A 12,901-nucleotide genomic window follows, 5' to 3' on the forward strand; every position below is an offset into this window, starting at 1 on the left:
AAAATAATTTTAACTATTAAAGCATTTGTGGGTGACTAATTAATGCTTTTTACAAGATGATTAATTAGTTGCTGTGATGTGTATGAAATGAGAGTAATGGTAAGAGACAAGCAATCACAAACACAAAGCTTTTATAGTGGTTCGGAGCTAACCCTTGCTCCTACGTCCACTCCCCAAGTCTCTCTTGGGAATTCACTATAACCCCTTGGATTACAGCCGGTTGTTTTCCAAGCTCACAACCAAACTTGTTGTTTTACGAGCTCACAACGAACTCGGTCGGTTTTCCCAGGCTCACCGACTAGAACCAACCCCGATTGTTTTCCCGGGATCACAATCGAACCCTTACACGTTGGTTTTACACTCGGCTCACCAACCAACCTCAATACTCTTGATTCAATGCCCCGATTGAACCAAGCAAAGACAAAGGTGTAGATAAAAGAGACAAACAGAAAAATACAGCTTCTCAAAAGCAGATAAATGGCAATATGAACAATAACGAAGTTAAGAGCCCTCAAACGCTTTTAAGTTGGAGAAGAGGAAGGGCTTCTTGAACTTCGGGTCTCCTCTTTAATGTGTAGTTGATAAGTGCTAAATAATGCATAAATTAATATCTTATTCATAGCACTTATCATTATTTTAATTCACATATTTGGTAAATTCAACTAAAAAATGTATTACCTTCACCAGTGCATTTTAATGAATTATCAAAGGTAATTCAAGTTTGATTTGATTATTTATTGATTAAGTTTAATGCATACAGGTCAAGTCAAGCTCAATTAGGTAAAGCCTAAACGGACACTACATCATTTCACAATTTTATATTTTCAGAGTCGACTCCAATAACTCTTTTCCAAAACCCAGTGCTTCCCATTAATTCCTGACTCTTCATACGTTCACCTAAATTTCTCCTCACTCATTCCAACTCTTTTTCCACATGATCCTATTTTAATAAAATCCCTTCAATTATTTGTTTCGCATATCTCAAAGTATATCATCTAGTTGCACGGATCCCAAAGCTTCAACCAATCTGAGTCCCTTTCTAGAGCCTGTTCAAAGAACAAAGCCATATCACTCTCCCGAACCAAATCCAACACTCGGCCAGCTATTTCTATCAGAATAGAGCTCCATCGTCCAAGCCAATCGATCCCTCCGAGTACAACACGGATTCGTAAACCATCCTCGTTTAACCCCATCCGAACAACTCCTTCATCCAACCGGGATCAACTCCAATTTTCTCCCGAGTTAATCACATCCTAAAAGGCATCATTCCAAGCTGATTAACATCTCCTCCCAGCATTTCGCACATTCCACATGGCCGTCCGTTTCTCCCGTGCATCTCCACGTTTGCTCTTTATCCTTATCCCACGGCTTTCCAGGATTCAACGTTATCACGGATCAGAGCCATAACCCCTTTGAGATCACTTCATATCCAGCTCCCAGCCGAATCCATCAGCCTTCATCCCATCCGCGTTCAAAGCCTCTACTCATCTCACGATTCCATCCCAGCTTATCCCAACTGGATTCCCAACTCTCATCCTCATCTGGATTATCTCCCAGCCGAGATCCTCTCAATCCAACGCCCGAGCTGCCGAATCCCATGGATCACCTCCCTTGTTTTAGTTTCAAAACAGAGCCAATCTCCCATGGCATAGCTTCCGATCTATCTTCCCAGATTTCACGGAAATAGAACAGAGCAAGGGAGCTTGATCTCTAGCATTTACGGGATAAACTCGCATCCAGCCCATCATTTCCTTCTCCGAACTCTCAGTATCCTCATCCTCTTCCTATCGGCATCTTCAACTGTGAACAATCCCCTGCTCCTAGCTCATCTTATCTTCATCCTCTTGCGATTCACCATCCCCTGTTTCCAGCCAGTAAGCATCCCGAATCATCTGCGATTTGGCTTTATCTTCCCGAGATTTCATGGCATCCAAACATCTTCAAACCAGAGTCTAGATCTTATCTTCCGGCTAAACTTCATCCCAAACATCCGCCAGCCGTCCCGTCTTCCTTCCAGCCAAATCAAGCCAACCCGCAACGGATTCCTTCCACGTCACGTCCACAGACCAAGCTCCCCTGTTTCAGAACCGTTCCCAGCCGCTTATACAACTCATTCTTATCCCTTTTCTTCCGCGATTCAACCTTATCCTTTTCTCTGAATCTTCCGGCTTCATCCCCTGTTCCGTGTCCCAGCCGTTCCACGTGAAGAAGCGTCGGTTAATTCCACTGCATCCACAACGTTCCAAGCTCCTGAGTTGATCCTTATCCATGGATTCATCCCAGCATCTCTTGCATCTTGCTCCACGTCCTCGCCATCCCCTGCAACCGAAGATCAAGCAACACAACTTCCGGATCAACTACCAGCCGCATCTCCTCCACGTTGAAGAAATCTCAGCTCATCTTCCCAACGGCAGATCAGCTCAATCAACCTTATCCTCCCACCCAGGTGAAGGCTATAAAAGGGAATCAATGCGTGAAGATGAAGGCAAGCTTGGGGGGTCCGGTTCCAGGATCTCTCTCAAGCAAAATCCCACGGGAAGAAGAAGAAATAAAAGGGAGAGATTGTAGTTTGGGTATCTTGGGAATGATTTCCTAAAGAAAAGAAATAATAAAGTTCAAGAGGGAGAGGAAGCCGGCGGAAGAAAGGAGGGAGAACCCAGTCGTGATGAAGGCCTTCTACATCACTGCTGCTGTCGCCCACGACTCCATGGAAGGCTGATCTCCTCACTAGGGCTGGATGCAGCCCTAACAAAGGGATGAGGGTTTTATATTTTATTTTATATTCTTGGGGTTGTATGAACTTATTGTTTCTAATGGATATCTTTTTTTGAATCATATTTAATTTCTGTGATTTTAAGTATGATGTTCGTACAACTGTTCTTCATGATCACTAGGTAAATATAAGATAGTCCATGCTTAAGGAAGATGTGGTGTACTACCGCATTAGTTTAGGGTAGACATTACATGCCAACTGAAGATGGATTATGCCTAAATTACTTCTGTGAAATTTTATTCGAATGCTTATTAGGCTTGTAGCCAATTTGCATGTTAATCCAAGAATAAATTAAAATATAATTAATCCTTGTTCCGATGTTAGTGGTGAATTCCTTGCCCTAGGTTCTCCTAAACTGATATCCCTTTAATTGCATTTTCTTTTATTAAATTGCTTAGTTTAATAGTCTTCACAAATTCTCTTTTTCAAATATTTTTATTTTTAAAGAAAAATAACTGTACCCCAATCCTTGTGGATCGATACCCGTAATCACTATCCTACCAGATACGTGCTATTGCGTGGTCTTTAAAGTTGACTATCAATTTTTGGCGCCGTTGCCGGGGATTGCTAGCATAGTTGTTTTTCTTTTTATTAAAAATTTTTTTTAAAAAAAAATAAAAATATAATAATAATAATAATATATATATCTAAAATAAAATAAAAATATTTTCTATTTCTACTTTCCTTATCTTCTTCTTCTCTCTTACTAATTCTTGAATTTTCTTTTATTCAGGAATCAAAGAAGAAATTTGGGACGATCAAAAGGGAACTACTGGAAAAAGGAATGCAGTAGAGGTTTGCCTAAAAATAAAGAAAAATTGTTTGAGAAATTCTCTTTGGTAACCTCTAAACCTTTCTTATTTAAATTTCCTTTTGTGGTGATTGTTTGATTTTAAATTCAGCAAAAGTGTGAATGCATGCTTGATACACATACACCAATTAATCCGCACATAGTAAGGGCAATCACCCCTACAAGATAAGAACTGGATTTCATCACCAGATTCTTGCCCAAATTAGGTGAATCAATTCTCACATAGCTATCACGTTAATTAAAATCAATTAGACGTTGGCCCCTAGGGACATTCGAGCTCAATAGGACGAAGATCACCAAAAGTTGCACCAATTTCGCTCTGTGGCTCAGTTGATGTCTAGGCAAGCTTTGTCCCAAGGGAGACAGTTCACCTGTTCGAGGCAAGTGGTTTTTAAGTGGGACCTTTGCGAACGCATCGTGACCCTCCCACTTACCTGGGAGCTTACCTGGTCAACTAAGTTCATTAGACCGGATTGGAGGCTTAGGTGCCCTCTTCAAACCAATTAGGAGCTGTCTAGTGATTTTAGGGACATACTAGGATTTTATATGTTTTTCTTTTTAATGCATGCTTGATTGTACTTAACTGATCAGAAGAGTATTAGTGTATGCTAGGGTGTCGTTCCAGATCTCCTGAATTAGTACTTTTCGATTCTGAAATAGAGCGTTCTATTAGGGCCCTTCGAGCTGAAATCCGCACCTATAGAACCATAGGATCTGCTCCACTTATAGAGATGGCTGAAGAACAACCCAAACTCCTAAAGGAGTACTTCACTCCTTCCATTTATACCTCTCCATCTTGTATTCGACTACCTGATACCACCGCTGCTGCACATTTTGAAATTAAGTCTAGTGTCATCCAAATGCTTCCCTCTTTTTATGGACTTAACAATGAAGACCCATATAAACATTTGGATGAGTTTCTTGAGATTTGCACTACTGTCAAAATTCAGAACTTCACTGATGATGCTCTGAAACTTAGGCTGTTTCCTTTTTTCCTTAAGGATAGAGCTAAACAATGGCTCCATCATTAGAAGCCAATTCTATTCTCTCTTGGGCTCAAATGCAACATGAATTTCTAAAGAAATATTTTTCCATAGGAAGAACAAACCAATTTAGGCGTGCTATCACGAGCTTCTCCCAATCTGACGGGGAAGAATTTCATGAAACTTGGGAAAAATTTAGAGATTTACTCCGAAAATGCCCGCATCATCAAATACCCAAGTGGCAATTAGTGCAATGCTTTTATGACGGACTGTCCGAACAAAATCGTCAAATGGTTGATGCTTCTTGTGGGGGAACTTTCATGCTTAAGAGTGAGAATGAGGCATGGCAAATGTTTGAAAACCTTAATGAAAATTCTCTCCACCATGCCTCCTCCGCTCGTCAAGCACCCCCGAGTTCTCAAAGAAAAGGGACCATATATGAAGTTAGCCAGTCCATAGGTCTATCTCACAAAGTAGATGCACTGTCCCGCAAGTTGGACCAGCTAATGTCTAGAGAACAGCTTCCAAATTTTTCCCAAGCACAAGTCTGTGCTCTTTGTTCTAGCCCGTCTCACCCTATACATGAATGCCCTTCGGCAGCTCAATTCCCTGAATTTGTACAAGAACAAGTCAACGCTGCTCAAACACAGCCTAGACCGGGTAATGATCCGTATTCTAACACTTATAACTCGGGATGGCGCAACCATCCGAATTTTTTTTGGAAGCAGCAGACTCCCAATACTTCCCAACCTTATTCCCAAAACTTTCAACCATTCCAGAATATTAATCCCTACCGTCCTTCGACTCAATTTCAACACACTCCTCCTCCACCCCATAGAAACACAGCCTTTGAGGAGAAAGTGTTGACCTCCCTTCAAGGTTTGGAAACCATTACACAATTGGTGCACTCTCACACGCAATCTATCGCCAAGCTAGAATCCCAAATGGGGCAACTAGCTAATGCACTGAACAAGAGAGAGGAAGGAAAGCTTCCAAAACAACCAGTGAGTAATCCTAGGGGACAATACATGGCTCAAGAAAATCAACTAAATACAATTCATCATGAACAAGCCAATGCTTTGACTACCCTAAGGAGTGGACGTGTAGTAGACAATAAGATTGGGGAGGATAACAATAAGGAAGGTAAAGAAGAGGATAGAAATGTGTCAAATGAAAATCTAAAACCTTCTTCTTCTTCTTCATCTAGTCCACCTTCTGCCAAAACTCATATCCCAAAGGCCCCATTTCCTGAAGCTCTTAATTCACCCTCTCCCTTTGGCAAAAAGGGAACTTCACTAGAGGAGATGATGGAGGTTTTCAAACAAGTCAAAATCAACCTCCCGCTTCTTGATGCTATTAGACAAGTTCCCTCCTATGCCAAATTTCTCAAAGACCTTTGTACCCAAAAGCGAAAATCTAGGACACATGTACCTAAAAAGGTCTTCCTAACTGAGCAAGTGAGTTCTATTCTCCAACACAACACCCCACCGAAATTCAAAGATCCTGGTGCTCCCACCATCTCCTGTGTCTTAGGAAATAATTTCATTGATCGAGCACTCTTAGATCTAGGGGCAAGTGTCAATCTTTTACCTTACTCAGTTTATGAGAAACTTGGGTTAGGTGAGTTAAAACCAACCTCGGTATCCCTTCAGTTGGCTGATCGATCTGTAAAAACACCACGTGGGATAATTGAAGATATTCTTGTCAAGGTAGACAAATTCTATTTTCCAGTAGATTTTATCGTTCTTGATATGGAACATGAGCCTAATCTTAAGAAACAGATCCCCGTGATCCTTGGGCGTCCCTTTTTAGCTACAGCCAATGCAAGTATAAATTGTAGAACTGGGGTGATGAATATATCCTTTGGGAATATGAAGGTCAAGTTAAATATATTTCGTGCCTCTAATCAACCTGCAAAGGAAGTTGAGTGCTTCCTAATAGACAAAATGGACGATCTTGTAGAAGAAACCCTTCCCTATATTTTGGCAGATAACCCTCTGAAAACATACTTGGCCCATTTTGACTTTGATATAGACAAGGCCATAGAAGCAGTCAACTTCGTGCCCAACAATCAGTCTTCCACAAATTTTCTTCCTTGGAGAACCCCGCATGAACCCGGTATGATTTGATAAGGATGCACTGCGTCTGGCTGAAGACGTTAAACTTAGCGCTTGTTGGAAGGCAACCCAATTCTCGTAGGATATTTTTGCATATTTTTTTGTCGCATTTTTTTTAACAGGATCCCTCATATTACTGATGCAACTACGGTAAAATGCTTCTATCCTCCATATGCATCATATTTTCGTCCAAAATAAAAAATATATAAAACAATAAAAATAATAATATAATATTCAAAAAAAAAATATTGAGGACAATGTCTGATCTAGGTTGGAGGGTATAGGATTCGAATTTTTGAAGGAATTTTTTGCATTTTCACATTTTTAAGTGAATTTCAAAAAAAAAAGTGAATTTCAAAAAAAAAAACCTAATTTCTATGCCTTAGTGCTGAAATGATAATCACACAAAGTATATAAAATCTAAAAAGCCCAATGATTAGTCAGGAATAAGTCAATTTGAGTTCTTTTCATTAAAAATTCTTTTAGCGAGTTGTAAGATAATTTTTACTTTGAAATTTCACAACACGTATGGCCTGCACTTCTAAGGGTTAGATTTAACATGATATTGTTAAGTCTGGTAGCAACCTTGAGTCCTGATGAATCATACCTATCTAATTCGCTATTAAAAAAAAAAAAGAAGTGAATTTAGTCAGGCACATCGAAAAGGGCTACCTATTGTCAAAGGTCAGCGGGCTTGCAATGATGAATCCGAGCATAGGTCCGTAGGGGAGTCTTGATGCCTAACACCTTATGCCATCTGGTGTGGGAGTGTTGACTGAATGCTCGTTACATGGACGAATCATTACAAGAGTAAAAGTGCGTAATAAATATAAAATAAAAAAAATAATAAAAAAATAAAAAATAAAAAAAAATAAAAAAAGAGAAAAAGAGAAAATAATATTGACCTTGAAAAAGACGATAGTGTGAAAGCCGTCGTTGTAAAAATTCGAGTAAACTGGAATATTACAGATAAAGCCCATGAGGTATTAAAGTAAACATCCACAACTCTCGAAATTCTGCAAGGTAGGATGATTTTGAATCAGTGATTAGGTCTTATCTGACCAATTCTTGGAAACTACTAGTTTTAGCAGTATTTTGGAGAATCTAAAGCCTTAGCTTGTGTATGGTCCAGACATCACCGAGCACCCAAGTATAAATTAGCCTTACAACTCTCTAACAGAAACTTAATGATTTAAACTTAAATTGCATACTGATTTAGGATTTGGGCTGACTTAGTAATAAAACTTTGTGTGCTTTTGAAATTCTTGGCACTTATGCATTTGAAATTAGATTTTATAAAACAATAAAATAAACTGGGTAGAGACCGCAGTTTGTGGGTATCTGAGTCGGAAACCCTCACGAGACAAAACTCGTCCACTAGGGCCACCTAGGGGTTTAAAGCCTTATTGCATACGGTAAATGCAATCGCGATTCCTGCGAAAGTGAGTTAGTTTTTTTTATTTTATTTTGCTTGAGGACTAGCAAAATGTAGGTTGGGGGGTGTGATAAGTGCTAAATAATGCATAAATTAATATCTTATTCATAGCACTTATCATTATTTTAATTCACATATTTTGTAAATTCAACTAAAAAATGTATTACCTTCACCAGTGCATTTTAATGAATTATCAAAGGTAATTCAAGTTTGATTTGATTATTTATTGATTAAGTTTAATGCATGCAGGTCAAGTCAAGCTCAATTAGGTAAAGCCTAAACGGACACTACATCATTTCACAATTTTATATTTTCAGAGTCGACTCCAATAACTCTTTTCCAAAACCCAGTGCTTCCCATTAATTCCTGACTCTTCATACGTTCACCTAAATTTCTCCTCACTCATTCCAACTCTTTTTCCACATGATCCTATTTTAATAAAATCCCTTCAATTATTTGTTTCGCATATCTCAAAGTATATCATCTAGTTGCACGGATCCCAAAGCTTCAACCAATCCGAGTCCCTTTCTAGAGCCTGTTCAAAGAACAAAGCCGTATCACTCTCCCGAACCAAATCCAACACTCGGCCAGCTATTCCTATCAGAATAGAGCTCCATCGTCCAAGCCAATCGATCCCTCCGAGTACAACACGGATTCGTAAACCATCCTCGTTTAACCCCATCCGAACAACTCCTTCATCCAACCGGGATCAACTCCAATTTTCTCCCGAGTTAATCACATCCTAAAAGGCATCATTCCAAGCTGATTAACATCTCCTCCCAGCATTTCGCACATTCCACATGGCCGTCCGTTTCTCCCGTGCATCTCCACGTTTGCTCTTTATCCTTATCCCACGGCTTTCCAGGATTCAACGTTATCACGGATCAGAGCCATAACCCCTTTGAGATCACTTCATATCCAGCTCCCAGCCGAATCCATCAGCCTTCATCCCATCCGCGTTCAAAGCCTCTACTCATCTCACGATTCCATCCCAGCTTATCCCAACTGGATTCCCAACTCTCATCCTCATCTGGATTATCTCCCAGCCGAGATCCTCTCAATCCAACGCCCGAGCTGCCGAATCCCAGGATCACCTCCCTTGTTTTAGTTTCAAAACAGAGCCAATCTCCCATGGCATAGCATCCGATCTATCTTCCCAGATTTCACGGAAATAGAACAGAGCAAGGGAGCTTGATCTCTAGCATTTACGGGATAAACTAGCATCCAGCCCATCATTTCCTTCTCCGAACTCTCAGCATCCTCATCCTCTTCCTATCGGCATCTTCAACTGTGAACAATCCCCTGCTCCTAGCTCATCTTATCTTCATCCTCTTGCGATTCACCATCCCCTGTTTCCAGCCAGTAAGCATCCCGAATCATCTGCGATTTGGCTTTATCTTCCCGAGATTTCATGGCATCCAAACATCTTCAAACCAGAGTCTAGATCTTATCTTCCGGCTAAACTTCATCCCAAACATCCGCCAGCCGTCCCGTCTTCCTCCCAGCCAAATCAAGCCAACCCGCAACGGATTCCTTCCACGTCACGTCCACAGACCAAGCTCCCCTGTTTCAGAACCGTTCCCAGCCGCTTATACAACTCATTCTTATCCCTTTTCTTCCGCGATTCAACCTTATCCTTTTCTCTGAATCTTCCGGCTTCATCCCCTGTTCCGTGTCCCAGCCGTTCCACGTGAAGAAGCGTCGGTTAATTCCACTGCATCCACAACGTTCCAAGCTCCTGAGTTGATCCTTATCCATGGATTCATCCCAGCATCTCTTGCATCTTGCTCCACGTCCTCGCCATCCCCTGCAACCGAAGATCAAGCAACACAACTTCCGGATCAACTACCAGCCGCATCTCCTCCACGTTGAAGAAATCTCAGCTCATCTTCCCAACGGCAGATCAGCTCAATCAACCTTATCCTCCCACCCAGGTGAAGGCTATAAAAGGGAATCAATGCGTGAAGATGAAGGCAAGCTTGGGGGGTCCGGTTCCAGGATCTCTCTCAAGCAAAATCCCACGGGAAGAAGAAGAAATAAAAGGGAGAGATAGTAGTTTGGGTATCTTGGGAATGATTTCCTAAAGAAAAGAAATAATAAAGTTCAAGAGGGAGAGGAAGCCGGCGGAAGAAAGGAGGGAGAACCCAGTCGTGATGAAGGCCTTCTACATCACTGCTGCTGTCGCCCACGACTCCATGGAAGGCTGATCTCCTCACTAGGGCTGGATGCAGCCCTAACAAAAGGATGAGGGTTTTATATTTTATTTTATATTCTTGGAGTTGTATGAACTTATTGTTTCTAATGGATATCTTTTTTTGAATCATATTTAATTTCTGTGATTTTAAGTATGATATTCGTACAACTGTTCTTCATGATCACTAGGTAAATATAAGATAGTCCATGCTTAAGGAAGATGTGGTGTACTACCGCATTAGTTTAGGGTAGACATTACATGCCAACTGAAGATGGATTATGCCTAAATTACTTCTGTGAAATTTTATTCGAATGCTTATTAGGCTTGTAGCCAATTTGCATGTTAATCCAAGAATAAATTAAAATATAATTAATCCTTGTTCCGATGTTAGTGGTGAATTCCTTGCCCTAGGTTCTCCTAAACTGATATCCCTTTAATTGCATTTTCTTTTATTAAATTGCTTAGTTTAATAGTCTTCACAAATTCTCTTTTTCAAATATTTTTATTTTTAAAGAAAAATAACTGTACCCCAATCCTTGTGGATCGATACCCGTATTCACTATCCTACCAGATACGTGCTATTGCGTGGTCTTTAAAGTTGACTATCAGTAGTCGACTTGAATGCAGGAGAAGGCTCTTTCAATGTTGGGAAGAAGTAGGTGGATGCAGTTAATGCTGCTCTTCCCTCTTTTTCGTTGAAGAACAAGTTGCAGAGATTGAAAGCTTGATTACTTGGAGTGGAATGGTTGTTCTCTGCCTTGCTACAGTCCTCTGTGGCTATTTAAACCAACCCCCACGGAAACTAGCCGTTAGAGAGCTTTTTCTGTCCGTTCTGCACACTCTGTACAGTCTGACAATGTGTCCGTTGGTGGGTTGGAGTCGACTCGCGCGATCAGGAGTCGACTCGTCTGTAGCGGGAGTCGACTCATACTTTTCCGGAGTCGACTCTACAACTGTTCCAGATTTGAATTAAAGTTGCCTTCGCGACTGGGAGTCGACTCGTCTTGACCCAGAGTCGACTCGCCAACTTCTGGAGCTGACTTGGCTTTCTCGGAGTCGGCTCATCCCATGAAGTCCGTGGACGTATTTTTGAATTTGGTCCACTCGAGTCGACTCGACTGTCCTGGGAGTCGACTCGGCGCTCAGAGCCCGAACTCCCTATCTTCTGTCTTTTGGCTCGTCCAGTCTTGGAGTCGACTCGAGCTTCCTCGGAGTCGACTCGGCTCTCAGTTTCCGAAATTTGGTCTTCTGCCCTTTTGATGTGAAGCTGCCTTGGAGTCGACTCTAGCTGTCTGGGAGTCGACTCGAATCTCAGAGGCAGTAACTTGGTCTTCTGTCTTCTTTGTGGTCGCGGAGTCTCGGAGTCGACTCGCGTAATGCGGGAGTCAACTCGAATCTCAGAGTCCAGAATCTGCCCTCTGACTTTTTCTTTGTGTACTGCTGAGAGTCGACTCTTGCTGTCTTTGGAGTCGACCTGCCAACCATCGGAGTCGACTCGCGTTACACTGGAGTCGACTCGAATCTCAGACCCGAAAACTGCTCTCTGACTTTTTCTTTGTATTCCTCTTGGAGTCGACTCTTACTACCCTGGAGTCGACTCGGTGAACATCGGAGTCGACTCGCACACTTCGGGAGTCGACTCGTTGACAGGTTCTAAGTTGAAGCTTTCTGTTCGTCTGTCTGTTCTCAGTCGGAGTCGACTCGTACTGATCCGGAGTCGACTCGAGCTCGTGCCAGTGAACTTGATACGCTTGGAGTCGACTCGTGATACTCTGGAGTCGACTCGAGTCTCAGACTTTGGTTCAAGCTGACTTCTTAATTTATCCAAAAATTATGAACCAAGTCTTGAGACACTTAGACAAGATTTTCACTGAAACACTTAATTGAATTCATTAGTAAACAAGAAATATACTCAAATGCTTTGAGCTCATCAAAATCAAATAGGGTTTTAATCAATCACTCCACAATCTCCCTCTTTTTGATGATGACAAAACATTGAGTATATGTAAAGTGAATTGCACAATAAATAATGAAATAAAATCCATAAATGAATTCAAATGTCTGGTAGTTCAATTTATCCAAGCTTGAAAGGAGTGAAACAATAAATTTCGGAGTTAAAGCTCCCCCTTTCATTTGGAATTATATAAGCCTTCATATCATGCAATCAATTGTTTGGCTTATATATATTTAATGATTTAGCTTTCTTAAAAATTCAGATTCTCCCCCTCAACATATGCATTCTACTTTGTTTTGATTCTTTGAATTTCCTTTTAATGCTTTGAAGTTTTTGAACTGAAATTTTGGTTTTTAGAGGGAAAATCTGTCAATTTGTTCTTGAGTAGGATTCAGCTAATCTCCGAATATCCCTTGAATAGATTTTGGAGATTACTCCATTAGGAGCCCCAAAAGAGAGATAATGAGCCTCGAGGTACCGAATCCACTTAGAACAAATTTGTGTGTTTTAAGAGTTTATCTTTTTATTGATTTCCATTGATTCCTTTTACATATTTTATACATATTTTTCCTCCTTTTACATATTTTATACATATTTCTCCTCCTTTTACATATTTTATACATATTTCTCCCCC

This window comes from Phoenix dactylifera, unplaced genomic scaffold, assembly GCF_009389715.1.
Source record: "Phoenix dactylifera cultivar Barhee BC4 unplaced genomic scaffold, palm_55x_up_171113_PBpolish2nd_filt_p 001087F, whole genome shotgun sequence".
NCBI lineage: Eukaryota > Viridiplantae > Streptophyta > Magnoliopsida > Arecales > Arecaceae > Phoenix > Phoenix dactylifera.